Below are 27,696 nucleotides of genomic sequence, written 5' to 3'. Positions count from 1 at the left end.
CTTACTCGCCTACAGATGGGGCAAAATGCTGCTGCTTGACTTTTGGCTGGTGTTAGAAGGTGCGAGCACATTACACCGGTTTTGGCCTCACTTCATTGGCTCCCAGTTCGTTTTAGAATTGATTTTAAAATTCTTTTATTTGTTTTTAAATGTCTTCATGGCTTTGCCCCGCTATATCTGTCTGACCTGCTCCATTTATATGTCCCTTCACGCTCACTCAGATCAGCTGATTTGTCACTGTTGGTTATCCCAAGGTCAAAGAGGAAGCGTAGAGGTGACCGAGCTTTTTCAGTTGTTGCCCCAAGACTGTGGAATGATCTTCCTTTGCACATTAGGCAGGCTGATTCTCTCTCTGCTTTTAAATCTTCTCTTAAAACACATTTCTTCTCTTTGGCTTTTATCGCAGTTTGACATGTTTTTTTTTTAGTTTTTCTGCTTTTAACTGTGGTTTATTTATCTATTTATTTTAACTTGCCTGTTCTTGTTGTGTACAGCGCTTGGGTTGTTGGTATTCATTTTAAAGTGCTTTATAAATAAATTGAGATTGAGAGATTGAGATAGACAAGATAACAGATTGAGCTCTACCTTGTACAGGAAGAGCACTGATCGGAACTCTATTTTGCATGGTAAGTCATTTCATCCAGTCTTTCTCAAGAGAAATGTACCTATTTCACAATTTAATCGTATATGTCATATTTGCAGTTCAGATTCTGATTATTTAGTACAAGCGAATGATCTCGTACACCGGTTCCAACAGAGAGAATATAATCCTTTGTGGATCAGTGAAGCTCGTAATGGATTTGATACCGTTACCCCAAACTGAATGTTTGCATTATAAACGAAATAAAACTTTGATTGCTGGTTTGAACTGTATTACACAATATTCTCCGTTGAGCAGGGAATTCGATAATGTTTTAAAAAACATTGGCACATCATTGAAACTGACCCACATTTGAAGAATTTAAAAGCGTTCTCTACACCAAGTAGGATTGTACATAGGAAGCCACCTAATTTGAACAGCATGTTGGTACGCTCTAATTTGCTGCCTCTCACGGATTCTTGCTCTTTACCCAAGATATCGGAGGGTAACTATAAATGTGGTCATTGCAGTCATTGTAATTTCACATATCAGACAGAAACGTTTCAACATCCCAGGACAGGTAAGATATTTAAAATCAAGGGAGTTATCACATGTGAAACATCCAATGTTATTTATATGTTGAAATGTCCGTGTGGACTAGCCTACATTGGAAAAACCACAAGGCCTTTAAAACAAGAATTTCAGAGCATAGATCCAAAATTCGTAATCATGATAACAAAAGTCCTATGGCTGTGTATTTTTCTGTGAAAATCATAATGTGAGTTCACTCAGATACTTGGGTATAGAGCATGTACAACTTAATAATCGTGGTGGAGATGTTAATAATTTGCTTCTGAAAAGAGAAGCCGTTTGGCTTATACTCTCAGTACACTTTCCCCTAAGGGTTTAAATGAGGATTTCGATCTGAGACCGTTTTTGTAAACTTTTTTTTTTTTAACCACCAAGTAGTTTTATGATGTATTGATTGTCTGGTTTGTACTTTTGCCATTATTTTGGTTATCTTGTATCATTCTGTATTTTATTTATCATGTGCTTTGCACTAGTGTCTTGTCTGTTTTCTTTTCTTTTGTTTGTTGTCTTTGTCAGCTTTGGTGTTATTTATCTGATTGCTCTTATTAATTTGTGAGGATGTCTGCATCAGATAATTAGATCAGATGTTTTTAATTTGTTTGATTGGTCTTCAGCTGGGAGCAATCAATAATCATGTCAATATTTAGACATGTGTGTAATATGGAACATGCTGTCCGAAACGTTGCATTTATTTTTTGTTAAATAAAAATTTTTCTGTGTGGGAACTCTGTGGCTGTGCGGATCATTTGGTTTTTCATTGTGATATGTTTTTGGTCCTGCACGCCTCTTTAGGTGTTTTGGATGTGTGTATCTCCATTGCATTTCACACAACGTCCCAACTTCATTGGAATTGGGTTTGTAAAATCTGAGTCATCCTTATAGAACTTGTGCTACATTTCATGACACTTGCAGTTCCTCTGTCTATTCAGTTCCTTTCTGTTTTTTGTGGGAAATATCTGATTGTGATTTCTGTCTGATTCTCTTTAATGAAATACAGGTAAAAGTGATCATTATATTGTGTTGATTTTTTGTTTTTCTTTGATGTTGTTGAATCAAGCCCAATCAATCAATCAATCAAATCCTGTCATAACATTTTACCATCTTTGTCGATATAGGACACAAGACAGTGAAATATATGAAACTTTATACAGCTATTGTTGTTTTGTTAGATATCAGGTCAAATTAATCACATTTATCATTGCTCCTGCAAAATAGTTAACATGTCAAAGAACTCTGTTTCCAGCAATCTTCTGATGCACTGCTTCTCTCTTCACAAAGCCTTGCAAATGGAAGGGGGAAAGGATAAGGATCTGGCATGGTGTGAGTTCAAACACATCAGATAAACATTTATCTACTACACGTTAGGCTGGAAATGTGCTTAATAAGATTTCCCAGGAACACTGCTGTTCATCTCAACAAGTGACATCAACAACATGTTTCCAAAACCAAACCACCTGAGGTCTTTCAGTAATTCAAGATGGACAAATGTGGAAATAATCAGACCGTCGCCCCGCCCCCATCTCCGTCAGCTATCTTAAATGCTCCCAGACATGTGCACTGCACATTATGCATTTCAGTCACATACGTCATTTGCTTTTCCAATATAACATCAGTTATCTGTAAAGGACTTGAGCTCATTAAATTTAAGCACTGACAAAGCACACAGGCAAGAGTGATGAGGAAAAGCTCCCTCTGCCATTTTTTGAAGAAGCTTCAAGCAGTCTCAAAGGGGTGATTAATGCCTTTGTCCATATTGACAATAACAAAGATTAAATAAAAAATAATGAAAGATAATGGTGCCATGTTCTGTGAACACAAAAACTACTGCACAGTGCATTTGGAAAGTATTCACAGCGCTTCACTTTTTCCACATTTGTTATGTTCAGCCTTGTTCCAAATTGGATAAAATGAATGTTTTTCCTCTCAAAATTCTACACCCCATACCCCATAATGATAATATGATTAAAGTTTTTCTTTTAGATTATTGCAAATTTATTAATAATAAAAAACAAGAAATCACATGTACATAAGTATGAGGTCTGTTAGAAAAGTACCAGACCTTTTCATTTTTTTCAAACATCTGATGGATTTGAATCACGTGTGCTTGCATGAGCAAAGCTTGAACCTTCGTGTGCATGCGTGAACTTTTTCACGCCTGTCGATTGCGTCATTTTCTGGTAAGCAGCCTTTGTGTGGGACGTGTGCAGCGCGCTCGGCGGATTTTCATTTCAAGGAAAAAGACGGAACGACTGGAGCAGCGCCGCATCAAATTTTGCCAGAAACTGGGCGACAGCCAGGTGGAAACCATTCAGATGATTCAGACAACTTTCGGTGACTTTTCAGTCGTGTGACTATCCGAGAAATTGTGGAAGAGGTGGGCATGTCACACATGTCCTGTGAGACTTCAACACAAAGGCGCTTTTGCTCTGCTGTCGGCAGCTTTGTGCCGAAGCCATCGGCATGATTTTCTCCGCCAATCTTTTCATGGCCAAATCTTCTGTCACAGTGGAATGTGCCGAAAAAGTGCTGATGTCCACCTCTTCCGCAATTTCTCTGATAGTCACACAATGGTCCCGCATCACCACAGCTTTCACTTTGGAAATGATCCGGTCATTTCAGCATGTTTGATGGCCGACCGGAGCGCGGCTCGTTCTCACCGTTGTGCGGCTGTCTTTAAACGGTTTGTACCACTCCTTAATCTGTGTGATGCCCAGAGGATCGTCACCCGAAAGCCGTCTGAATCATCCGAATGGTTTCCACCTGGCTGTCGCCCAGTTTCTGGCAAAATTTGATGCGGTGCTGCTCCAGTCGTTCCGTCTTTTTCCTTGGAATTGAAAAAAACAGCGAGCGCACGACACACACCTCACACAAAAGCTGCTTAAAGGAAATGATTGCAATCGACAGGCGTGAAAAAGCTCACGCTATGCGCCGAAGGTCAAGGTGATTCAAATCCATCAGGTTTTGCAAAAAAAAATAAAAAGGTCCGATACTTTTATAACAGACCTCGTATTCACAGCCTTTGCCGTGAAGCTCTAAATTGAGCTCAGGTGCATTCTGTTTCCACTGATCATCCTTGAGATGTTTCTACAGCTTAATTGGAGTCCACCTGGGGTAAATTCAGTTGATTGGACATGATTTGGAAAGGCACACATCTGTCTACATATAAGCTCCGACAGTTGACAGTGGATGTCAGAGCACAAACCAAGCATGATGTCAAAGGAATTGTCTATAAACCTAGACAGGATTGTCTCGATGCACAAATCTGGGGAAGGGTACAGAAACATTTCTGCTGCTTTGAAGGTCCAGATGAGCACAGTGGCATCCATCATCCTTAAATGGAAGAAGTTCTGATCCAGGACTCTTCCTATAGCTGGCCGCCCATCTAAACTGAGGGATCGGGGAGAAGGGCCTTAGTGAAGGACGTGACCAAGAACCCAATGGTCACTGTCAGAGCTTCAGCATTCCTGTGAAGAGAGAGAACCATCCAGAAGGACAACCATCTCTGCAGCAATACACCAATCAGGCCTGTTATGGTAGTGTGGCCAGATGGCAGCCCACCTGGATTTTGCCAAAAGGCACCTGAAGGACTCTCAGATCATGAAAAACAAAATTCTCTGATCTAATGAGACAAGATTGAACTCTTTGGTGTGAATGCCAGGCGTGATGTTTGGAGGAAACCAGGCACCATCCCTACAGTGAAGCATGGTGGTGGCAGCATCATGCTGTAGGGATGTTTTTGCCATAGGTATTAAAGGCACTGCGCTGCGGTGGTTTGAATCATATTTATCTAATAGATTACAATTTGTTCATGTAAATGGGGAATCTTCTTCACAGACTAAGGTTAATTATGGAGTTCCACAAAGTTCTGTGCTAGGACCAATTTTATTCACTTTATACATGCTTCCCTTAGGCAGTATTAGACGGCATTGCTTAAATTTTCATTGTTACGCAGATGATACCCAGCTTTATCTATCCATGAAGCCAGAGGACAGACAACCAATTAGCTAAACTGCAGGTTGTCTTAACAGACATAAAGACATGGATGACCTCTAATTTCCTGCTTTTAAACTCAGATAAAACTGAAGTTATTGTACTTGGCCCCACAAATCTTAGAAACATGGTGTCTAACCAGATCCTTATTCTGGATGGCATTACCCTGACCTCTAGTAATACTGTGAGAAATCTTGGAGTCATTTTTTATCAGGATATGTCATCAATGCGCATATTAAACAATATGTAGGACTGCTTTTTTGCATTTACGCAATATCTCTAAAATAGAAAGGTCTTGGTCTCAGAGTGATGCTGAAAAAACTAATTCATGCATTTATTTCCTCTAGGCTGGACTATTCTAATTCATTATTATCAGGTTGTCCTAAAAGTTCCCTGAAAGCCTTCAGTTAATTCAAAATGCTGCAGCTAGAGTACTAACGGGGACTAGAAGGAGAGAGCATATCTCACCCATATTGGCCTCTCTTCATTGGCTTCCGTTAATTTTAGAATAGAATTTAAATTCTTCTTCTTACTTATAAGGTTTTGAATAATCAGGTCCATCTTATCTTAGGGACCTCATAGTACCATATCACCCCAATAGAGCGCTTCGCTCTCAGACTGCAGGCTACTTGAGTTCCTAGGGTTGTAAGAGTAGAATGGGAGGCAGAGCCTTCAGCTTTTCAGGCTCCTCTCCTGTGGAACCAGCTCCCAATTCGGATCAGGGAGACAGACACCCTCTCTACTTTTAAGATTAGGCTTAAACTTACTTTTTGCTAAAGCTTATAGTTAGGCTGGATCAGGTGACCCTGAACGATCCCTTAGTTATGCGCTATAGACTTAGACCTGCTGGGGCTTCCCATGATGCCACTGAGTGTTTCTTTTCTCTTTTGCTCTGTATGCACCACTCTGCATTAATCATTAGTGATTGATCTCTGCTTCCCCTCCATACATGTCTTTTTCCTGGTTCTCTCCCCAGCAGCCCAACCAAGTCCAGCAGAGACTGTCCCTCCCTGAGCCTGGTCTGCTGGAGGTTTCTTCTGTCAAATGGGAGTTTTTTCCTTCCCACTGTCGCCAATTGCTTGCTCACAGGGGGTCATTTTGGACTGTTGGGGTTTTTACGTAATTATTTGTATGGCCTTGCCTTACAATATAAAGCGACTTGGGGCAACTGTTTGTTGTGATTTGGCGCTATATAAATAAAATTGATTGATTGATTGATTTTTCAGTGGCAGGAACCAGTCCCAGCGCCAGACACAGATTTGCGGAGGGGCCTTGCATTACTCTGAGGGGGCACTTTTTTTAGGCCAGAAGTGTAATGGGCCTTTCACACTGAATACGTCAGATGCGTCAAAAATCGGTCTAAAAGCATTATTTTCAATGAGATGCGTTGCTTTTTAGATGCGTCAGATGCGTCACGTCAAAGCCGAGCTAAACCGACGCTTCTGACGGAAGCGTGCATTGCCGCTTGTCGGCAGGCGACGCAGTCAAAGTTCAATCCAATCCAATTTTCGATGCTCTGAGCTGTGATGTACCTTTGCGTTGTCCAATAGGAACGACGCGTCGGGCCAAAACACGGAAGCTAGTGACAGAAACCACTGATCTCTACAAAATGGATCGGTGCAGAAACCACTGATCTCTACAAAATGGATCGGTGCAGAAACCACTGATCTCTACAAAAAGGATCGGTGCAGAAACCACTGATCTCTACAAAACAAACGTGTCACAGGACTGCTCATTTCCTTGGAAAATGTCTTTGTTGTTGTTGTTTGTTACCTCAGAATTTCTGATTACTGTTAAAAAAAAAAATTAGAACACTTGTAATTAAAATAGCTAAATAAATCAATAAAGGGTTCTTTAGAACCTTTCATCTGTATATTAAAACCACCTGTGATATCAGATTAGATAATTTCTTGTTTAACATAAGGAACCTCAGACATTTATTTTTAGACAAAATAACATGGAAATTTGTACATTTTTTTTTAAGTCTGGTAGATTATTTATATCTCATTTCAACCATAAAAACAGACACTGTAAATAAATACAAATGTTTTATAAATGCAACAGGAAAAATTTAACACTGACTGCAGTGTGATTGTAAAGTAGGATTTCTGTGACATAAACCTCATGATGAATTTTTTTTTTAATGGTCATTTCAACTTGTAATTTCACGTATGTTATGTTGCCTTTAATGTTATCAGGACAGTCATTTCTAAACATGAATTTGAGTGCAATAAGTGGAGAGCTTCTACCTGTGCAAATGTCTTTTGACTTTGATTTCATGGACATTTTTAATGATCCATTCATTTATTGTTAAAATATAAAATGAAACAGCTTTTTAAAAAATAATAAAATAGTTGCTGTTGAAAGAGCCTTTTATTTAGAAGCAGGTGAGGTTATGCTGGATTCTTGGGACCAGATGAAGGTCTCTTCTGCAGCTTTGAACTCTGGTGGTGTTGCTGAAGACACTTTTGTTTTGTCCTATTTTGAAGAGCAGAGATGTTTTCTTTCGACTGGACTTCGTGGTGTTCAGCTCATCAATGGAAGTTTGGTTGTCTGCACAGCAAATGTTCCTGATTGGGACAAATAAAAATATTTCTTTAAATATAAAGAAACACTAAACAGTTTATATATAAAAAAGGAAAAAAAAAAAAAAAACGGGAAAAAAAGATGGAAAAAACACCCGAAAAAATAAGTTATTTAAAGTTGAGCTTTTGTGGTGTCTGAAAAAAAGCTGTAGCTTTATTTGGTAAAAATAAAAAAGACTGAACCATTTAGAAATTAAAGCGTTCACCCAGATCAACTGTGCTAAAAGGCTACGCTAACGTTAGCTGATCATTAAACCTTCACAGCAGTTCAGTAAACATCACGTTTTATTTTTACATTATTCTCACCTAGATAAACCTGCACAACTAAACTCCGATGGGCAAACTGGGACTTCGCATATATCCAAAAAGTGGGAGATTTCGGACTGAGTGGGTCTGCTCCATCCCCCCGGCTGCCTGTCTCGGTCTGCCCAGGAATGATGCCTGAAGGCCGGCTTCTCCGTGCGGGTTGGCCCGCTGTCGCGGTTCGATCAATATCCCACCAAGTCGTCAGTCCTCCCTCGGTCGGCGTCACTCTGAAAAGTAGCTGAAAAAAACTTCTCCCAGCAGGGTGATGGGAGAATCGTTCTACTGCTTTTTAAAGATTTTTTGTAGTTCAGGTGACCCAAATTCAAGATGGCGATCGCTGAACTTTTTTCAGGTTGTGGAAATAGCCAGAGTGTGACGTAGCCATCTCCGTCCCCTTGCTGCTTCCGAAGAGACGCGCCTGACGTCATGCGTCGGATGTGTTAAAAACGGATTGGGAAGCGTGGACAGACTGGCCTGAAGTATGCAGTGTGAAAGGCCCTTAAAGTACTATTCATTGTTGGTTTCTGCCTGGGATATTTAAAATTTGATTTGTTGAATATGGATTTATAATGTAAACTGAACTAAACTATAAATGCAACACTGTTTGCTGCCATTTTTCATGAGCTGAACTCAAAGATCTAAACATTTTCTATACACACAAAAAATATTGTTCACACAATTGTCAAAATCTGTGTTAGTGAGCACTTCTTCTTTGCTGAGATTAATCCATCCCACCTTACAGGTGTGGCATATCAAGATGTTGATTAGAAGGAGATGTGTTGCACTGCGTGAGAGAAATGATGATCACACGACACTGACTGGTTTTCTGACACCCCCCCCCCCCCCCCGCAGACCCCCCAATAAAGCAAAACTGAATAATTCACCGGGCCGCGGTGAAATATAGGGTGTAGAGGGGGGTCTGGTTTGGGAACCACAGAATCTCGTCTCTGCTGTTTGCGGACGATGTGGTTCTGTTGGCTTCGTCAAATCAGGACCTTCAGCGTGCACTGGGGCAGTTTGCAGCCGAGTGTGAAGCATCGGGGATGAAAATCAGCACCTCCAAATCCGAGGCCATGGTTCTCGACCGGAAAAAGGTGCTTTGCCATCTTCAGGTCGGTGGAGTGTCCTTGCCTCAAGTGGAGGAGTTTAAGTATCTCTGTCTTGTTCACGAGTGAGGGACGGATGGAGCGTGAGATCAATAGACTGATCGGTGCAGCATCTGCGTGATGCGGTCGCTGTATCGGACCGTCGTGGTGAAGAGAGAGCTGAGTAGGGGGGCAAAGCTCTCGATTTACCGATCAATCTACGTTCCGATCCTCACCTATGGTCATGAGATTTGGCTCATGACCGAAAGACGAGATTGCGAGTACAAGCGGCCGAGATGAGTTTCCTCCGCAGGGTTGGCTGGGTGCTCCCTTAGAGATAGGGTGAGGAGCTCGGTCACTCGGGAGGAGCTCGGAGTCGAGCCGCTGCTCCTCCACGTTGAAAGGAGTCAGTTGAAGTGGCTCCGGCATCTTTTCCAGATGTCCCTGGACGCCTCGCTGGAGAGGTGTTCCAGGCACGTCCCACTGGGAGGAGGCCCCGGGGAAGACCCAGGACACGCTGGAGGGACTACATTTCTCGGCTGGCTTGGGAACGCCTTGGGGTTCCCCCAGAGGAGCTGGGGGAGGTGTGTGTGGATCGGGAGGTCTGGGCGACTTTGCTTGAGCTGCTGCCACCCACGACCCGGATAAAGTGGAAGAAAAATGGATGGATGAATATTTCACATTGAGCCTCGCCTCTTGTCCCCATCCGCTTATGGCTCGATGGTCCCTGCCCATGCTTTGGATTCGGTTGCGGTGGCTCCTTTGCCCCCCATCTTTGCTGCTGCTTGCTCCCGCCTTCGGGGGCCGGGACCCTGGTGGTGTGGTTCTGGGCTCCCCCCATTGGTGGGCTTATGCCGGCGCCCTGCATGCTTCCCTTGGGTATGGGGCTGCTCCCTGTGCCTCCATGGGGGGGGGGGGGGGGGGGGGAGTGCTGTCAGGGGTGCGTTCCAGCACCATTGGGCCGCTCCCCTGTTGGTTCTCTGTGCTGCCCCGGTGGCTCTGGGGGGCTGCCCTTCCTGGCCCCTGTGCCCTTCCTCTGCTGGTTTCTCCTGGGGCCCCGCGTCCTGGACCCATTTCTGTTGTTGCTCACGGCGGCCGTATGGCTTCTGATGTGCCGGAGTCTTCCATGTCATATGGTAAGGTTCTGCACTATTGTCTTGGCCCAACACACCAGCCACAGTAGTGATCGGATATTTAGCTGTGATCTGGGTCTCTGTGTGTGGATGGTTCAGTGTTTGTGGCCATCACCACAATTCGGTTTTGGGTGCTCTCAAGGGGATCAAGACTCTGGTGTCCTAGATTAGGGTATGGATGCTCACTAATTAGACAACAGACTGTTGCTGTCACTGTTTGTTCATGTGTGTTGTTTGTCCTGGTATGTTGTATGATTGGGGCCCTGTTGCCTCGGTGTCTCACTTCAGTTACTGCCTTCACCACTTGTCTTTCGTTCTTGTCTGTCTTTGTGTTGATTTAGTGATCGGCTCTTCCTGACAGAAGTTGTCAGTTGGCTTTGAGTAGGAAGTTGTAGGCTGATCGGGAAGGGCGGATAGGGTTCATACATGCACACCATGTTCACTCACGCACAACATACCTTCTGTCTTGCAAAAATAAATTGCATATATGTGTATTAATGTTCATAAATGGTTCTGCCAATGTGGCATTTACCATTACTATATATGCAGACAGGGGAAGAAAAAAAAAACCCCTGAACATTTCAGAGTGGCCTTTTATTGTGGCCAGCCTAAAGCACACCTGTGTAATACTCATGCTGTCTAATTAGCATCCTGATATGCCACAGCTGTGAGGTGGGATGGATTATCTTGGCAAAGAAGTGCTCACTAACACAGATTTAGACAGATTTGTGAACAATATTTGACAGAAATAGGTCTTTTGTGTATATAGATAGATATGTGTTCAACTCATCAAAAATGGGAGCAAAAACAATTAAGTGTTATGTTCATATTTGTGTTCAGTGTATTTAAGATGACTTTCATTTGGCTCAGCTCACAGCTGAAACATGTCAGAGAATGGGGTCATGACTGGATAATGACTGACGATAAAACAATATCCACATAGTGATCCTGAAACATGGGAACTATTGTGGAATTCTGAACAGACTCTAGGAGAAAGGTTGGTTTGTTCATGGAGCTTTCCCTCCAACAGGGATTAGTGTGACTCATTCTGTTTGGTAAAGGGCGGTGTTTCCTTAAATATGAGTATTTGCAAAAATATCAGTTTTGATGAATCTGTAATAAATAACTGCATTACAAGTGACTAAATATTGCTTTATATTATAAATCTTGTGGTTGCACTTGAACGGCACTTTGATACATAAACTAGTACCTCTGCCAACAGAGTAATTACATTTTATGCCACACTATGAAATAAATCTTGACTGAACTGGAACTTCAAAATGGTAAAATTCAAGTCAGATCAAACATTACTGAAAGAGTTCTGGCATGTGTCAGGGCTTGTGATGGACTGACACAGGAAACAGGTGGAGACCAATGTAGACTCAGACATGGCTGGTTGTGATGAATAAAAGGCTTTATCTTGTAACCAGGCAGTAGATTCGGTACACGGTAACCAGATGAGACAGAGGTATCAGACAGGGTACAGGCTGGGACGTGGTCAAAAATACAAGGTGAGGTCATACCATCGGCGTCAAGGAGTATCAGTCAAAAACAGAGGCACAGTCATAATACAAGCTGAGTTCAGGATTAAGGCAAGGTGGAGGTCGGCGCAAACAAGCAAGGTCAAAACACTGAGATGCAAATGACATGAATTGAAGTCAACAATCGGGCAGTGAGCTGTGGAACGGTGAGCATTTTAATAAAGAGCAAACTAATCAGGTTGATGTGAAGCAGGTTTGTGGAAGGTTCTGGAAAGAGGTGTGGTTAGTGAACAAAGAGTGAAGAAAGGCAAGAGTGCGGGAGGGCAAAACAAAGCGGTGCAAAGCAAGAGAAGTGAGTGAGAGAAAAACTGTGAGAAACATGATGTGCTCAAATAACGTGAGCAAAACAAAAGGGGCAAACCTAAGAGCTAACGTGACAAGTCAAAAAGGGGAAAACAAGAAAACTAATGATTCAAACTAAAAGTAGAATGGTGGTTGACTGGTACAGAAAAGTGAATAATCTTTCCATCTAGTCCTGGGTCTTCCCCAGGGTCTCCTCCCAGTATGACGTGCCTGGAACACCTCCCTTGAAGGCGCCCAGGAGGCATCCTTACCAGATGCCAGAACCACCTCAGCTGGCTTCTTTCAACGCGAAGGAGCAGCGACTCAACTCCGAGCTCCCCACGGATGACCGAACTTCTCACCCTATTTCTAAGGGAGACACCAGCCACCCTCCTGAGGAAGCCCATTTTGGCCGCTTGTACCCACGATCTACTTCTTTCGGTCATGACCCAACACATGACCACAGGTGAGAGTAGGAACAAAGATTGACCAGTAGATCGAGAGCTTCGCCTTTTGGGTCAGCTCCCTTTTCGTCACAACAGTACGGTAGAGCGAATGCAATATCGCCCCTGCTGCGCCTGCTGCAGATGGAGAGATTATATCTCCACACTGGCCTGGGAACACCTCGGGATTCCCCAGTCAGAGGTGGTCAATGTGGCAAAGGAAAGTCTGGGGTTCCCTGCTGGAGCTGTTACCCCCGCAAACCTGACACGGACCCAACCGGGCAACCAAAATCAGTAAGCCCACCCGACGGGTGACAATATGGCTGTCTGAGGGTCAGATGATCACTAGGCAACCGGTCCAGACCCCATTGTGGCCCACGGGAGAGGCAGGAGGATGACAACCAGGACAATTTGGGTGCAATGACACATCAGGGGGTCTGCCAACAGTGAGATTGAGAATAGAGGTGGGACAGGGTTCAGGACCAAAACAAGACAGGCTAGCAGGACAACCTCTCTCCCGGTGCGATAACAGACAGTGCATGGGCAGGACAGAAAAATTCCAAAACCCCGAGCAACAACCTGTGGCAGAGAAGGGTCACTAATAAAATCCAGATTACCCAATAAGACAGTGGAGAGTTATCAGCCATAGATGATCCCGCAACAGACCTGGGGGAGACATTGACCTCAAACTGACCTTGAGAGATGATAGGTTGGAAACTCGAGCCATGTGGGGATTGGAGAGACAAAAGTTCCCAGAACCACCATACAAAGAACCTGATTGTCAATCGCCGGGTAACATATGTAAGCAGGGACCGGGCTGGATTGAGATTGGAATCACCTAACAGTTTACAACACTGATGCAACCAACAGACCTTCGCATGCCTGACAACAGAACTATTAAAATGGGGCAGCTTGCTTAAAGTAGGGAAATAAACTGGTGAGTTGCAGGGGAAACTAACTAGTCCCCAAAACACTTCTGTAAACCGGGAAGAAAACTTAACTGAATCATAAAAAGGAGTGCTGACCAGTTTCCAACCAAAATTAACATTCTGAGGATACTCAAAAAATGAACAAATTTCTAAACTAATGATATCAAAACTGCTAACCACTTTGCAAAACAGGAGGGCGAGGCCCATGTGGAATCCAGAAATACATCACAGAACAGACTTTCAACCAAGCATGGAAATGGAAATGTAGGATCAAAAAACAGAATGTCAATACACTCACTGTCCTGTTGATTATGGCTGTTGCTGTTCCAGTTGGGAAGAACACAGAAGAACTGGTGAGCGGCGGATGTGATGAGATGATCGTCTGCACTCAGCGTTCCGTTGAACCGAGGTGCGACATTTGCCGGGGCTGTCTCAGCTGGCTTAGCAGAAGAATGTGGAGAGCTGTCTGAATCCACTGGCCTGGCTGTAGGTGAAGACATGAGACATATAGTTGCGGGACGTTGTCAATCATGGCATCGGAATCTGCTGACCTTGCGGCAGGCGGAGGAGTGGTGCGTGCTTCTGCCGAACAAGGTGAAGCAGCTGGCTTCACATTTGGCCAAAGAGCGGTGCATGCTTTAGCTGTTTCAGCTGCTGGTTGTGGCGGCGAGCATGTTGTAGCCGCTTCGGCTAGTGCTGTCACCTGATGTGCAGAAGACGTAGCGGGAGGCGGGACAAGCTGTGACATCATGAGCAGTTCCGCTTGCTCCTGCGGCGTGAGTGCTGTGGAAGTCTTGGTTGAAGCGGCCGTGCTCTGAGGAGGCGTACTCATACCCAGTGACTCTGTGAGACCTGGGAGGGGGGTGGCCTGCACAGAGGGGTTGGGCAACATGGGGACTGAGGTTCCCATGGGCGTGGACATCATGGTGGCTGCGGGTTGGCACAGAGGTGCACGGAGCTTCCCGGAGACCGGCACTGGAGCCTGATGAGATGGAACCGGCTCTGTAATGGCACCCGGTCATGTATCTGATTCCCCGGGCTGATTTTGCTCCATCATCTCTCTTGTGGAAGACCTCCGAGGAGCAGGTGTGGGAGGCAGACAGCATGTGGGAGGAGCGCATGGCCGTGGAGGTGTTACCGCTTCAGCAGACAGAGTAATGAAGCTGGGTGTGTCCTGACAGGCGTTAAAGTTCTCTGCCTCAAACAGGAAGTCCATCGGGTCCTCGGCGCATGTAGGCAGCTGACCTTGCTTGAACAGAGTTTTGATGCGCGTTAACTCAGGGAAAGCAGCGACCATTTCATGTGCAGCGAGGAGAAGTTGATCAAGTGTAGAAAAAATGCCCTGTTTGCTCCGTTCACCTGGACTGTCCATGAACTCAAAAAATAAGTCCTGAATTTTAAACAAATCTCTGCCTTGTTCTGGAGTGATGATGATGATTCTTCCGTTTCAAGACTCATCATCCTCCAGGTCTTCCCACTCAGCGTCATCATCTAGTGGCGAGCGAGAGGATTGCAGATATTGCTCAGGGTGCTTCAACCAGTCAGGCAGCTTCTCAGCAGCAAATAAATTGTCCGGCTCTTCAAGGTCGGGGAAAAGGCTGTAAAACCAGGTGTATCACTTCCCAAGTCTGATCAAGGTAGTCAAATTTCTCTCTTGGGGAGTGGACATGGCGGAAACAGGTAAAAAGAAGATGTCAGCGAATACCAATTTAATTGTTGACATGCTCAGTTCTGTATCTGAGTCTGCGGTCTCCTGGTCCTGGCCCGATTGTTCTGTCAGGGCTATGGACTGGCACAGGAAACAGGTGGAGACCAATGCAGACTCTCAGACATGGGTGGTTGTGATGAATAAAAGGCTTTATGTTGTAACCAGGCAGTAGACTCGGTACATGGGTAATCAGATACTGCCTGCTTCCCAAGACCATGGGAAGCAGGCAGTAACCCCCCAAAACACCCATAAGGCAGGTGACTGAATGGTGGAGGACCCCTAACAAAAACAAGGGGGGCAGGAGACACGGACCCAAATGGGCAACAAAAATCAGTAAGCCCACCCTATGGGCTGAACTAATGAAAAGTAAAACCAGAAAATCACAAAGGAAATATGCCAAGGGCTAAGACCTAAAATCCAAGCCGGGGCAGATCATGACAGCATGAAGCCAACAATGTCCTGCAAATGGTTCCACTTAAAAATTCCAACTCAACACTGACCAAATTGACACTTCAGAATGGTGGAATCTAAATTGATTATGCATTTTTCATGTTTTGTGTGATGTTGAAATTTGAGTTGTGACCTTCAAAAGTGAACTCACTGTATTGTAGAACCCAATACGCCACTTCCACACATCAGATTGAAATACAGAATTTTAATTTTTTGGGTCAACTTTGACCTTGGCTTAACTTTTGAAGGTCAAGTTCGAAGGCCAAGGCCAATCAGAAAGCATCACAATATGAGCCAAATTGGAAGTTTCTACAGTGAGTAGTTCCAAAGTTATAGCTGATTATCCAATTTTCACTTTTTCTGTGACCTTGAAACTTCAGCTATGACATTAAAAAATGAACTCACTCTGTTCTAGGATTATCTGAACCATAATTTTATGACAGTAGATAATTGTGCCCATTACACTGTTAACTATCCAACAAACACACAGGTGATCACATAACCTCCATCTAACTTCATTGGCGGAGGTAATTATGCCAATCATAATGCATTCAGAATGTTTGATCACAAACAGATTTGTTTCATATGTGTAACAAGTGAAAAATTAACTTGTCTGTTTTTAAAGTTGAATTTTACTCATGAAGAAGTACCTTAGTGAGAAATGACAGTACAGTCCACTCAAGTGCTGCACTTCAGTCCAACTCTGAGGTGTTTGCACTTATGTGTTTCACATTTACCCCAGCAGCTACTGTGACTTTGTAGATCATCATTATATAGAAGTGGTCATCTGGAGATAGAGAGCTGATTTAGATCTTTAGTTTGAGTTTAGTTAGATCTTTGGTTTGAGTACACTCTGAAATATCCAATTTAGTGCTGCTGTACAGCTTATGAGTGAATCTGAAGCATCATAATAAAGATCTTTGAGCATCTGCACCAGATGGAAAAGCTTTAGAACTGGAATACATGTTTTTAACAAGAACACTACACACTTTGAAATAATAAATTATTGCTGATTTCGGTCCTGGACATGATGCGAAGGGAAACCTTAATCATGTCGTCACCCATAACTTTAAACCTAACGAAAACACTCATTTGTGTTCTGGGCGTATTTACCATACTGTTTGTATTTCTTAATAATTAATGTTAATGAAGTCCAGAACATATTCAGTGATTTGTAAATTTCATGTTTCCATCCAGAAAAACTGGCAGTAAATGTGTTGATTTATTGTGTTATACTTAAAAGTGCAATTATTTATACAATCCATATTTTTGGCTTTTAAATTTAAATTTTCATTTGTCATGTTGGCATGATTAGTTTTCACTGTCAGTTTAAATGGGATTATTTTATTTTTTTAAATACAGAAGCCTGAATAATAATAATAAAAACAAAATTTCCAATATTCAGACATCTAATAGCTTAAGGGTTCACATACTGTTTCTTGCCACTGTAAGTTGATTAGAAAATTCTTGACGTGATTAATATAATTTCTTTATGGAGATTAAAACATTTGTGGTGCACTTTATTTCATAAATATTTATTAACCAGATGATTTATTAACCAGTGCAGATGCTTCTATGCACACACAACTTTTTTGTCAGAGGGAAAGTGAAGCTAATTTGCTCAAATCCCCAAAAATAGGAGATTTATGTTAGCTCATGACATTCCTCTAAATCTTCACAAAATGAGCGTGATTCTCTGAAGGCTCAAACAATATTTAAAAATCAGAGTACTGGGGACAACTGGCAGAATTCCAAAGAGTTTATTATCCTGAGGATATGAACGAGCAGATTCTGGGCCACTTTGTGAACCAATCTGCACAAAATGCATAAGTCAGGAAGGTCATGTGGATTAGTGTTAGTGTTTCTAACCCCAAAGGGTTGAATATTTCCTTTTTAACCAGAACAAGTGTAGGATAAGTTTGTGAAGTTTCCCAACAGAGAGAAGAACAATCAGTGAGCTTCACCGTATCAGTTTCCTCTGTTTAATACAGTGATTACAAACACTGAAAGAATTAAACTTAGCATGCACTTTGTTCAGCACTTTTATAAACAGCTCCATTATTTTTCAAAAGGCACACGTGAATTTTTGTTTTGTAGAGGATGTTGAAAGCTGCAAGTTTTCACTGAACCTTTTAACAGCAGTGCTTCTTTGCAGCTCATGTAGAGTTTCGCAAAGCATTTGATTCAGTTGACAGCACTGCTCTCTAGGACATTTTCAGAATTTGTGAAATCCCCAAGAAGCTGGAGCCAGCTTATATTCAGGTATTGTGAGTGCTGTACACAGCCAGGGCAGAAACTCTGAATTTTTCCCACAAACCAGCATTCATCAGGGATGTATCCTGGCTCCTGTACTGTTAAATGTTTGCATGGACTGGGTATTGGATATACAGTGGTACCCCCCCCCCCAAGATTTCCATGATTTTCCTTTATAAATCATTGGTTGTTTGGATCAGCAATTTCAGTTAAATATATCATATAGTAGACAAACAGTGATATTTGATAAAGTGTTTTTCTTGGAATGCTGTTCTTTTTCAGCCATGCACCACCCATTATGTCCAAATAACTCAATTTTAGTTTCATCAGTCCACACAGCACCTTATTCCAAAATTAAGCTGGCTTGTCCAAATGTGCTTTAGCATACCTCAAGTGATGTTTATGGCATGTATGCAGAAAAGGCTTCCTCTGCATTACAGCATCATGCACAGAGGCACTATCTGCAGCAAGATCATGATGTAGGTCTTTGGAGCAGGTCTGTGGGTTGACTGACTGTTCTCACTGTTCTTCACTTCAGCTTATCTGAGATTTTTCTTGGCCTGCCACTAAAAGTAAAAGTAAAAGTCCCTACACTGGTGCCAACAAGTAGGATGGATGGTTACTTTCAAGATGGGGGATGGTACAGTTATCTGCCTGGGTGGTTACCATCTAGGACCCAGGTTGGTTCTGTAGTGTGGTGCCCCCAGACCCGACCTGTAACTGTCCTTTTAAGTTCATAACACTTGAACAAAAACTTCTCAGATTGGTTTCAGACATTTAGTGAGGAGATGACAAATGATGCTTTTATCTTTTCATTTCCACATGTAGTTATGAGATAATTGATCATAATCCTCAAAACCAATAAAAGATTCTGTGGCGTTACTGTTAAAAGAAGGTTATCTCATCAACAACATAACGGATGATGTCAGTTTCTAGGCGCTCAGCTTCATTTCCAGCTGTTGGATTAGAATTTCTTTAAATCCACCCTTGGATATATTTCAAAAGAACTTTATCAGCTAAATAAAAACAAATCTGTGAGAGAAACTGTTTGCGTGTTGCTGATGCTTTTAAAGATGCACACTGACCGAATCCATCTTATGTAACTTCTGATTCACTTGACTTTCTGGCCCATCCTGCTACTGAAGACCCAGGAGACCTTTTTGACTCACTTCCAGGAAAGTTTTCTCACTCCAATTATCCCACAACTCCCTTTCCTCTGGAATCCAAATGTCTGTGGATCTGAGTTTGCGGAAGAAAATTGAGTCAAGCAGCTGCTACTTATTACTGCGTGGGGTCCAGACTTTCGGGTCTCAGAACAATTTATTGAACTTTCAAAGACGTAGGATCAAAACATTTATTTTCATGCACCTGCACTTTGCATTGCTTTTTTGAGTTTCATGCTCAGGAAAGTTTTGGGAATATTTTCAGCCAGTTTTTGTTGTACTTATAGCTGAAACAAATGTTATTTGTTTTAGTTTTCTCATAACACCTCTGTCCAGATCTTTCAAACTGCTCTCCTCACAGGACTTGAGAATCTCTTTCTAAGGATGTCATATTGTCAAGCTTGGATCTGTCTGTCTGGACACATTCTTGTGAACATGATAACTCGTTGGCAATACATGGCGCACACTTGATACTTACACTGCAAGTAATGTCAGATGTGGACAACTGGTTACATTTTAGCAATGTTTGATTAATAAATTAGCATATATTCTTTGTGCAGTGTACAACTTCCTCAAAAAGAAGACGTGAAATTTCAGCTACAGTTTTCCAGAAGGCACATGGGAGAACATAGATTTGATCCGTTTTCTTGTATGAAAATCCTTCACTGTTTCACTCCACCATGAAGCTGCATTAATCAGTGGTGCAACAGACATAAGTTCTACTATGTAATGTTCTCCAATGACAGCCACAGAAACTGCAAGTGATGTGGGTGTCTTGGTGGCTTCCTTCACTCATCTCCTTCTTCTTTGGGGAGCTGCCAACTCCAAACAAATTTACCGTACAGTACCATCCTGTTCATCGTGACTGATGCAAAAGAAATCCAAGACTTATTAGTCAGTGACTTGGAAATGTCCATGCATCCATCCACTGCACATGTCCTGAAGAAAACTGGCTTTAAAAGTGATGATTTGTATGAACAATGACCCTTATATTTAGTTTGTCCCATCATGTATTCACTGAAAAAAAGGAAACATGACTTAATAGGGCAGCACGGTGGCTTAGTGGTTGGCACTGTTGCCTCACAGCAAGCAGGTTATGGGATTGATCAGCTCAGTCTCACGGGCTTTTGTTTTTTTTTGTGCTCCCGTCACAAAATGAGTCAAATTATCCTGACAGGGTCTTTTCCTTAAACTCACTATTACTAACACTACTCCTACCCCTAACCTTAACCATAACCACCCGGCCCCCCCCCCCCCCACCCCCGCTTCACTTTTAATTTCATGCAGACATCACGGAATGAATTAGTATGAATGCGTGCTGCCGTGACAAAAATGTGGTGCTTTTCGTGACAATATCATGAACCAATAGATTAATGTATATTTCGTGCTGCTGAATCAGGACATGCTGTGAGACTGGGTTGGATCGCTTCCCACTTGTGGGCTTTCTGTGTGGAGTTTGCATGTTCTCCTCTTGCTCGCATGGGTTCTCTCCGGGTGCTCTGGCTTCCTTCCACATTCAAAGACATGCAGATTTGGTGAATTAGAAACTTTAAATTGTCCTTAGGTGTGAATGTGTTTTTGTCTGCGTGACCCTGCGATAGACTGGCATCCTGTCCAGGGTGTACCCCAGCTCATTTCCTATGACTGCTGGGATAGGCTCCAGCTCCCCGTGACCCTTAATTGGAGGAAGCTGGTATAGAAAATGGATCAATGGATGATTTAAATATATTTAAATCATCCATTCTGATCGCGTGCAGTCGATTTACATATATGTAAATCGACTGCACACGATCAGAATGTGTCCAAATAACATGTTTTTACCTCTCTGTTATTTGGACACATTTAGATGACGTGCAACTGATTTTAATCAGAAATCCAACAGACTCTTTTTCAGTATGGGCTCCTGTGTACGCAGTCCTTATCACTCTCTGCAGGCGTTTGCGGTCCCACACAGTAGAGCTGCTGTACCACACAGTGATGCAGGTGGTCAGGACTGACTCAATGATGCAACTGTAGAAGTTGCTGAGGATCTTGGGTGCCATCCTAATTTCCTCAGCCTCCTCGGGAATACAGCCGCTGCTGAGTCGCTGCATTATATCTCAGTCACTCTCATTTTTCTGTTATGGATTTACCTACATCACCAAAATTGAATGGAGGCTGCAGTTTTATGCCTGTTTGTCTTCCAGTGGTGGCCATGTGGTTAATGTGCTTGGTTTCAGTTCAGAAGTCTCCGGGTTCAAATCCCACCCCGTCACATTTCTCCATGTAATGTGGAGTTGCGTCAGGAAGGGCATCCGGCGTAAAACCTGCACCAATTCAACATGCAGCTCCACCTTGGATTTGCTGTGGCGACCCCGAGTGCAAACAAGGGAGCAGCGGAAGGGACTTACTTTACAAAAGCTACATAAGTACTGATATTATTACAGTGATCATGTAATTACACATGTAATTTCAAGTCACAGCATGGCAAGTTGTAGTAAATCAAGTGTCATGGCCAAGCCAAAAACAAGATCTCAGGCTAAAGAATTTGATAAAACCTTTGACAATGGTTTGTTTTTGAAGAGCACGGCCTCCTCCTAAGTTCTGTTATTCACACAGTGTGAGTGAAATAAAACCTTTGACAATGGTTTATGTTTTTAAAGTTTTTGAAGCGCATGGACAAACTTTACACATAGCGGAATAGCCAGATAATTGAAAATAGACCATACTTTGTTACATTCAAGGGGTGGGGGGTTATTTTCAAGATATAAGATTAATTTTGATGCCAAAATGCTGGTATTAATATTGTGAATCATTTCCCAAGTGGATGTATTGAAATTCTGACTTGTGATTTTACTACCGCCTGCTAATATATATCAAATCAATTTTATTTATATAGCACCAAATCACAACAAACAGTTGCCCCAAGGCGCTTTATATTGTAAGGCAAAAGCCATACAACAACTACAGAAAAACCCCAACGGTCAAAACAACCCTCTGTGAGCAAGCACTTGGCGACAGTGGGAAGGAAAAACTCCCTTTTAACAGGAAGAAACCTCCAGCAGAACCAGGCTCAGGGAGGGGCAGTATTCTGCTGGGGCTGGTTGGGGCTGAGGGGAGAGAATCAGGAAGACATGCTGTGGAAGAGAGCAGAGATCAGTCACTAATGATTAAATGCAGAGTGGTGCATACAGAGCAAAAAGAGAAAGAAACACTCAGACTGCTGGGGGGTTCCCATGATGTACTAAGTCTATAGCAGCATAACTAAGGGATGGTTCAGGGTCACCTGATCCAGCCCTAACTATAAGCTTTAGCAAAAAGGAAAGTTTTAAGCCTAATCTTAAAAGTAGAGAGGGTGTCTGTCTCCCTGATCCGAATTGGGAGCTGGTTCCACAGGAGAGGAGCCTGAAAGCTGAAGGCTCTGCCTCCCATACTACTCTTAAAAACCCTAGGAACTACAAGTAAGCCTGCAGTCTGAGAGCGAAGCGCTCTATTGGGGTGATATGGTACTATGGTACTATATATGCAAATCTCTTCCCATCGTTCTTTGACGAACATTATTTTTAAACATTTTAATAATTTTCTCTTGCCTTTGACAAAATGGTGATCCCCTGCCCATCTTTGTTCTTCAGACTCAACATTTCTTGGATACTGCTTATGTAACAAATCATAATTACAATGACATTGATATTACCTGTTTGAAATAACAGAATTATTTTTTTAACCTCCATTACAAGCCCTAAATTGCCCCATGTCAACTTAGTTGGAATATGCTGCAGGCTTGAAATGCAGGAATGGATGTACATTAAAATATAATGCAATGTGAAAATACCCTCGGTCACATGAGCATTGTCTTCTTTATAATTTTGCAGTTGTTTATTTGGTATCCTAGTGCACAGTGTGTGTGTGTGTGTGTATATATATATATATATCCTTCTCTGGGCCCGAGCTCATTTGATAATGGACAGACACAAAGTGGCAAAGTGTGCTGTGGTCTGAGTCCGCATTTCAAATTGTTTTTGGAAATCATGGATGTCGTGTCCTCCGGACAAAAGAGGAAAAAGACCATCCAGATTGTTACCAGCACAAAGTTCAAAAGCCAGCATCTGTGATGGTATGGGGGTGTGTTTAGTGCCCATGGCATGGGCAACTTACACATCCGCGATGGCACCATCAATGCTGAAAGGTACATCCAGGTTTTGGAGCAACACATGCTGCCATCCAAGCAACGTCTTTTCAGGGACGTCCCTGTTTATTTCAGCAAGACAATGCCAAGCAACATTCTGCACATGTTATAACAGTGTTACTTCGTAGTAAAATAGTGCGGGTACTAGACTGGCCTGCCTGCAGTCCAGACCTGTCACCCATTGAAAATGTGTGGCACATTATGAAGCACAAAATACAACAACGAAGAACCCGGACTGTTGAACAACTGTCATACATCAAGCAAGAATGTGAAAGAATTCCACCTACAAAGCTTCAACAATTAGTGTCCTCAATTCCCAAATGCTTAAGTGTTGTTAGAAGGAAAGGTGATTGTAACACAGTGGTAAACATACCACTGTCCCAGCTTTTTTGAAATGTGCTGCAGGCATCCATTTCAAAATGAGCAAATATTTGCACATAAACAAAGTTTATCAGCTTGAACATTAAATATCTTGTCTTTGTGGTGGATTCAATTGAATATAGGTTGAAGAGGATTTGCAATCATTGTATTCTGTTTTCTTTTAGATATTACACAATGTTACAACTTCATTGGAATTGGGGTTGTAGCTTTTAATTTCCACACATGCGTGTGCACTGGGAACACTGCACATTCTATTCCAAATCAAAACATGAAGAAAATTGAATTTATTACTTCTCAGAAAGTGGAGAAAAAGGAATATTAGGATGTAAAAAAAAAAACAACTTTTTTTTCTGTGACCCTTAGTACACCTGTTAGCTAATATCTGTGCTAATCCTTTATTTTATGTTAGCTATCAGTATTGTGTTATTTGTTTGGAAATTCTGACAAATATAAATTAAGTTTACTTCATGTGTCCAAGTTTCAGACACACGGGGTTCTTCCCATGTTGGTGAGAGCCAGTAACATTAGAAATGTGAGACTAAACCACACCCTTGTTAACACCCCACAAGGTATAAAAAGTGTTGTATGACTCATTTGTAGGAGCCTTTCACAAAATGGACACTGTCTGTGAGGGTCCCAGGCCTGGTTTTTAACGTGACCTTTAATAAACTCAAATGAGAATACAGTGGTTTGGTTTTTTGGTAAGGGGGCAGAATCTTGTATAAAAGAACCGGGTAACAATAACACACCCTTACAGCAGGTGGCCCTTATTTCAGGATGTAGGCGGGTAATGTTGTACATGTTGGTTGTCGTGCATTTCTCTCTAAAACTCTGCGTAAAATGGTCGTTCCAGACATTGCTTAGACGAACAGCATACTTTAAAAAGTTGATGAGCAAGGGGAAAACATATAAAGAAATGCAGAAAATGAGCTTTAAAGGAGAACTTCCATCCATCCCATCCATCCATTTTCATCCGCTTCATCCGGAGTCGGGTTGCGGGGGCAGCAGCTCAAGCAAAGCTGCCCAGACATCCCGATCCACACACACCTCCCCCAGCTCCTCCGGGGGAACCCCAAGGCGTTCCCAAGCCAGCCGAGAGATGTAGTCCCTCCAGCGTGTCCTGGGTCTTCCCCGGGGCCTCCTCCCAGTGGGACGTGCCCGGAACACCTCTCCAGCGAGGCGTCCAGGGGGCATCCGAAAAAGATGCCCGAGCCACCTCAACTGATTCCTTCTGATGTCGAGGAGCAGCGGCTCGACTCCGAGCTCCTCCCGAGTGACCGAGCTCCTCACCCTATCTCTAAAGGAGCACCCAGCCACCCTGCGGAGGAAACTCATCTCGGCCGCTTGTACTCGCGATCTTGTTCTTTCGGTCATGAGCCAAATCTCATGACCATAGGTGAGGATTGGAAGGTAGATCGATCGGTAAATCGAGAGCTTTGCCCCCCTACTCAGCTCTCTCTTCACCACGACGGTCCGATACAGCGACCGCATCACTGCAGATGCTGCACCGATCCGTCTATTGATCTCACGCTCCATCCGTCCCTCACTAGTGAACAAGACCCTGAGATACTTAAACTCCTCCACTTGAGGCAAGGACACTCCACCGACCTGAAGAGGGCAAAGCACCTTTTTCCGGTTGAGAACCATGGCCTCGGATTTGGAGGTGCTGATTTTCATCCCGGACGCTTCACACTCGGCTGCAAACCGCCCCAGTGCACGCTGAAGGTCCTGATTTGATGAAGCCAACAGAACCACATCGTCCGCAAACTGCAGAGACAATTCTGTGGTTCCCAAACCAGACCCCCTCTACACCCTGGCTGCGCCTAGAAATTCTGTCCATAAAAATAATGAACAGAACCGGTGACAAAGGGCAGCCCTGGCAGAGGCCAACGTGCACTGGAAACGTGCACTGGAGAATGTTTGTGTAGGCTCTCAGTTGTCCAGGTGGTTTCCATAGTAGAGAAGCTTGAATCTTCGACTGGACTGGGTTGCTTGACGTGAGGACGTTTCGCTTCAAATCACAGAAGCTTCCCCAGCTAAAATTCTTGCTCTGGTAGTCTGACTTCTGTCTTGACACTTGTAGAGAAGAATAAATCAGAAGCCAACAAAAGCTGGAGTTTTTAACCTAACCAGACCCCTCCTACCGAGAGGCCGACTGCTATAGGCTAGTGACTAAACAATAGCTCTAATTAGCACCTATTGTGCACTAGTTAGCACTCTCCTAATGATGGGATGGAAGCCTCCCCTGATGGCTCCCTTGACGATCCTCCTGATGACGTGACAGAAATTAGTTCACCCTAAGGACAGGATCCCTAGTTACAAACAGAGCAATGTAGTGTATATCAGATGTCAGGAAAACTGTAATGAACACTACATAGGTGAGACTAAGCAACCTTTAAACAAGAGGCTATACCAGCACCGCAGAGAGGTCGCCAGTGGACCTCAGTCTGCAGTTCATCTCCACCTGAAAGACACTAACCACACGTTTGAGGACAAGGAAGTTAAAATCTTAGCCAGAGAGAAGAAATGGTTTGAGAGAGGTGTCAAGGAAGCATTCTTTGTAAAACAGTTGAAACCCAGCCTCAACCGGGGGGCGGGTCTCAGACACGCTTTGTCCCCTGTTTACAATGGGGTACTCAGGTCAAAGCAGTTTCAGTCTTTTGTTCATGGTAATGAGTCATTCACGTCATCAGGAGAGTCGTCAAGGGAGCCATCAGGGGAGGCTTCCATCCCATCATTAGGAGAGTGCTAAGTAGCGCACAATAGGTGCTAATTAGAGCTATTGTTTAGTCACTAGCCTATAGCAGTCGGCCTCTTGGTAGGAGGGGTCTGGTTAGGTTAAAAACTCCAGCTTTTGTTGGCTTCTGATTTATTCTTCTCTACAAGAGTCAAGACAGAAGTCAGACTACCAGAGCAAGAATTTTAGCTGAGGAAGCTTCTGTGATTTGAAGCGAAACGTCCTCACGTCAAGCAACCCAGTCCAGTCGAAGATTCAAGCTTCTCTACTGTGCACTGGAGAACTTGATTAGCATTTTACTGTTTTGTCTGTCCTCTCCGGGAACCATCACCTGGAGAGGTTTGTGTGCTGCTATGAACCTGAGAGCTATGTTGTATGGAGCCTTTGTGCCCTGCTAGGGTCTCCCATAGCAAATTGGTCTCAGTCAAGAGGCCAGACTAAGAATGGTTCACAAGACACCACAGAACGAGGCAAAAGAAATGTGACCCGGAGGAAGCCCGTGGCCCCCGTCTGGAGCCAGGCCTGGATGTAGTGAGTCAGTGAGTGTCTGGTGAATGGGCTTACCAAGAAGCCCAGTCGGGCACAGCCCGAAAAGGCAACTTGGACCTTTTATCTCCACCCTGTGGGCTCACCACCTGCAGGGGGAACCGCTGGTGTCAGCTCCGGAACAACTCTCCTTGATAGGGGTTGGAACTTATTCTTCTCTGGAGTTGCCCAGGGTGTGAGGCACCTGGCATGTGTGGGGATACTCACGAGTCCCCGGGTGAGCGCCGCTACATTGGAGTTTACCCCGATAGGAGTTTACCCCTGCACCTTCAGGTGGCGGGAGGACTCTGACTGTTGTTTGTGTGCATACACACAAACAGTAGTCTGGAGTATTCAGCCTTCTTGGAGTCCCTGAATGGAGTCCTGTATGGGGCTCCGGTGTAGGATGCCATTGTTCTGCTGGGGGACTTCAACACACACGTGGCAATGACAGAGACACCTGGAGAAGCATGATTGGGAGGAATGGCCTCTAAATCTGAATGGTCGTTTGTTACTGGACGTCTGTGCTAGTCATGGACTGCCCATAACGAACACCATGTTCGAACATAAGGATGCTCATAAGTGTACATGGTACCAGAGCATCTTAGGCCAAAGATTAATGATCAATTTTGTGATTGTATCATCTGATCTGAGGCCCCATGTTCTGGACACTTGGGTAAAGATGGGCAAAGCTGTCAACTGATCACCATCTGGTGGTGAGTTGGATCAGAGGGTGGGAGGATTTGGCCAGACCTAGTAAGCCCAAACAGATAGTGCGGGTGAACTGGGAACATCAGGAGGAGCCCACTGTCCGACAGATCTTCAACTCACACCTCTGGCAGAGCTTTT

General features: G+C 43.4%; 1 long non-coding RNA gene across 1 annotated transcript; it reads left to right on the top strand.

The window, feature by feature from the left end:
* The first annotated feature begins 11,510 nt into the window (after positions 1 to 11,510).
* Positions 11,511 to 15,683, top strand: LOC117519578. Its single transcript, XR_004563355.1, has 3 exons — positions 11,511 to 11,598; positions 12,757 to 12,760; positions 15,622 to 15,683. It is a non-coding gene; the product is annotated as an uncharacterized LOC117519578 (long non-coding RNA).
* The last annotated feature ends 12,013 nt before the right edge of the window (positions 15,684 to 27,696 follow it).

Source organism: Thalassophryne amazonica, chromosome 10 (assembly GCF_902500255.1).
Source record: "Thalassophryne amazonica chromosome 10, fThaAma1.1, whole genome shotgun sequence".
Lineage (NCBI taxonomy): Eukaryota > Metazoa > Chordata > Actinopteri > Batrachoidiformes > Batrachoididae > Thalassophryne > Thalassophryne amazonica.
The sequence above is the reverse complement of the archived record's forward strand: the minus strand, read 5'-3'. Positions and strand labels throughout refer to the sequence as shown.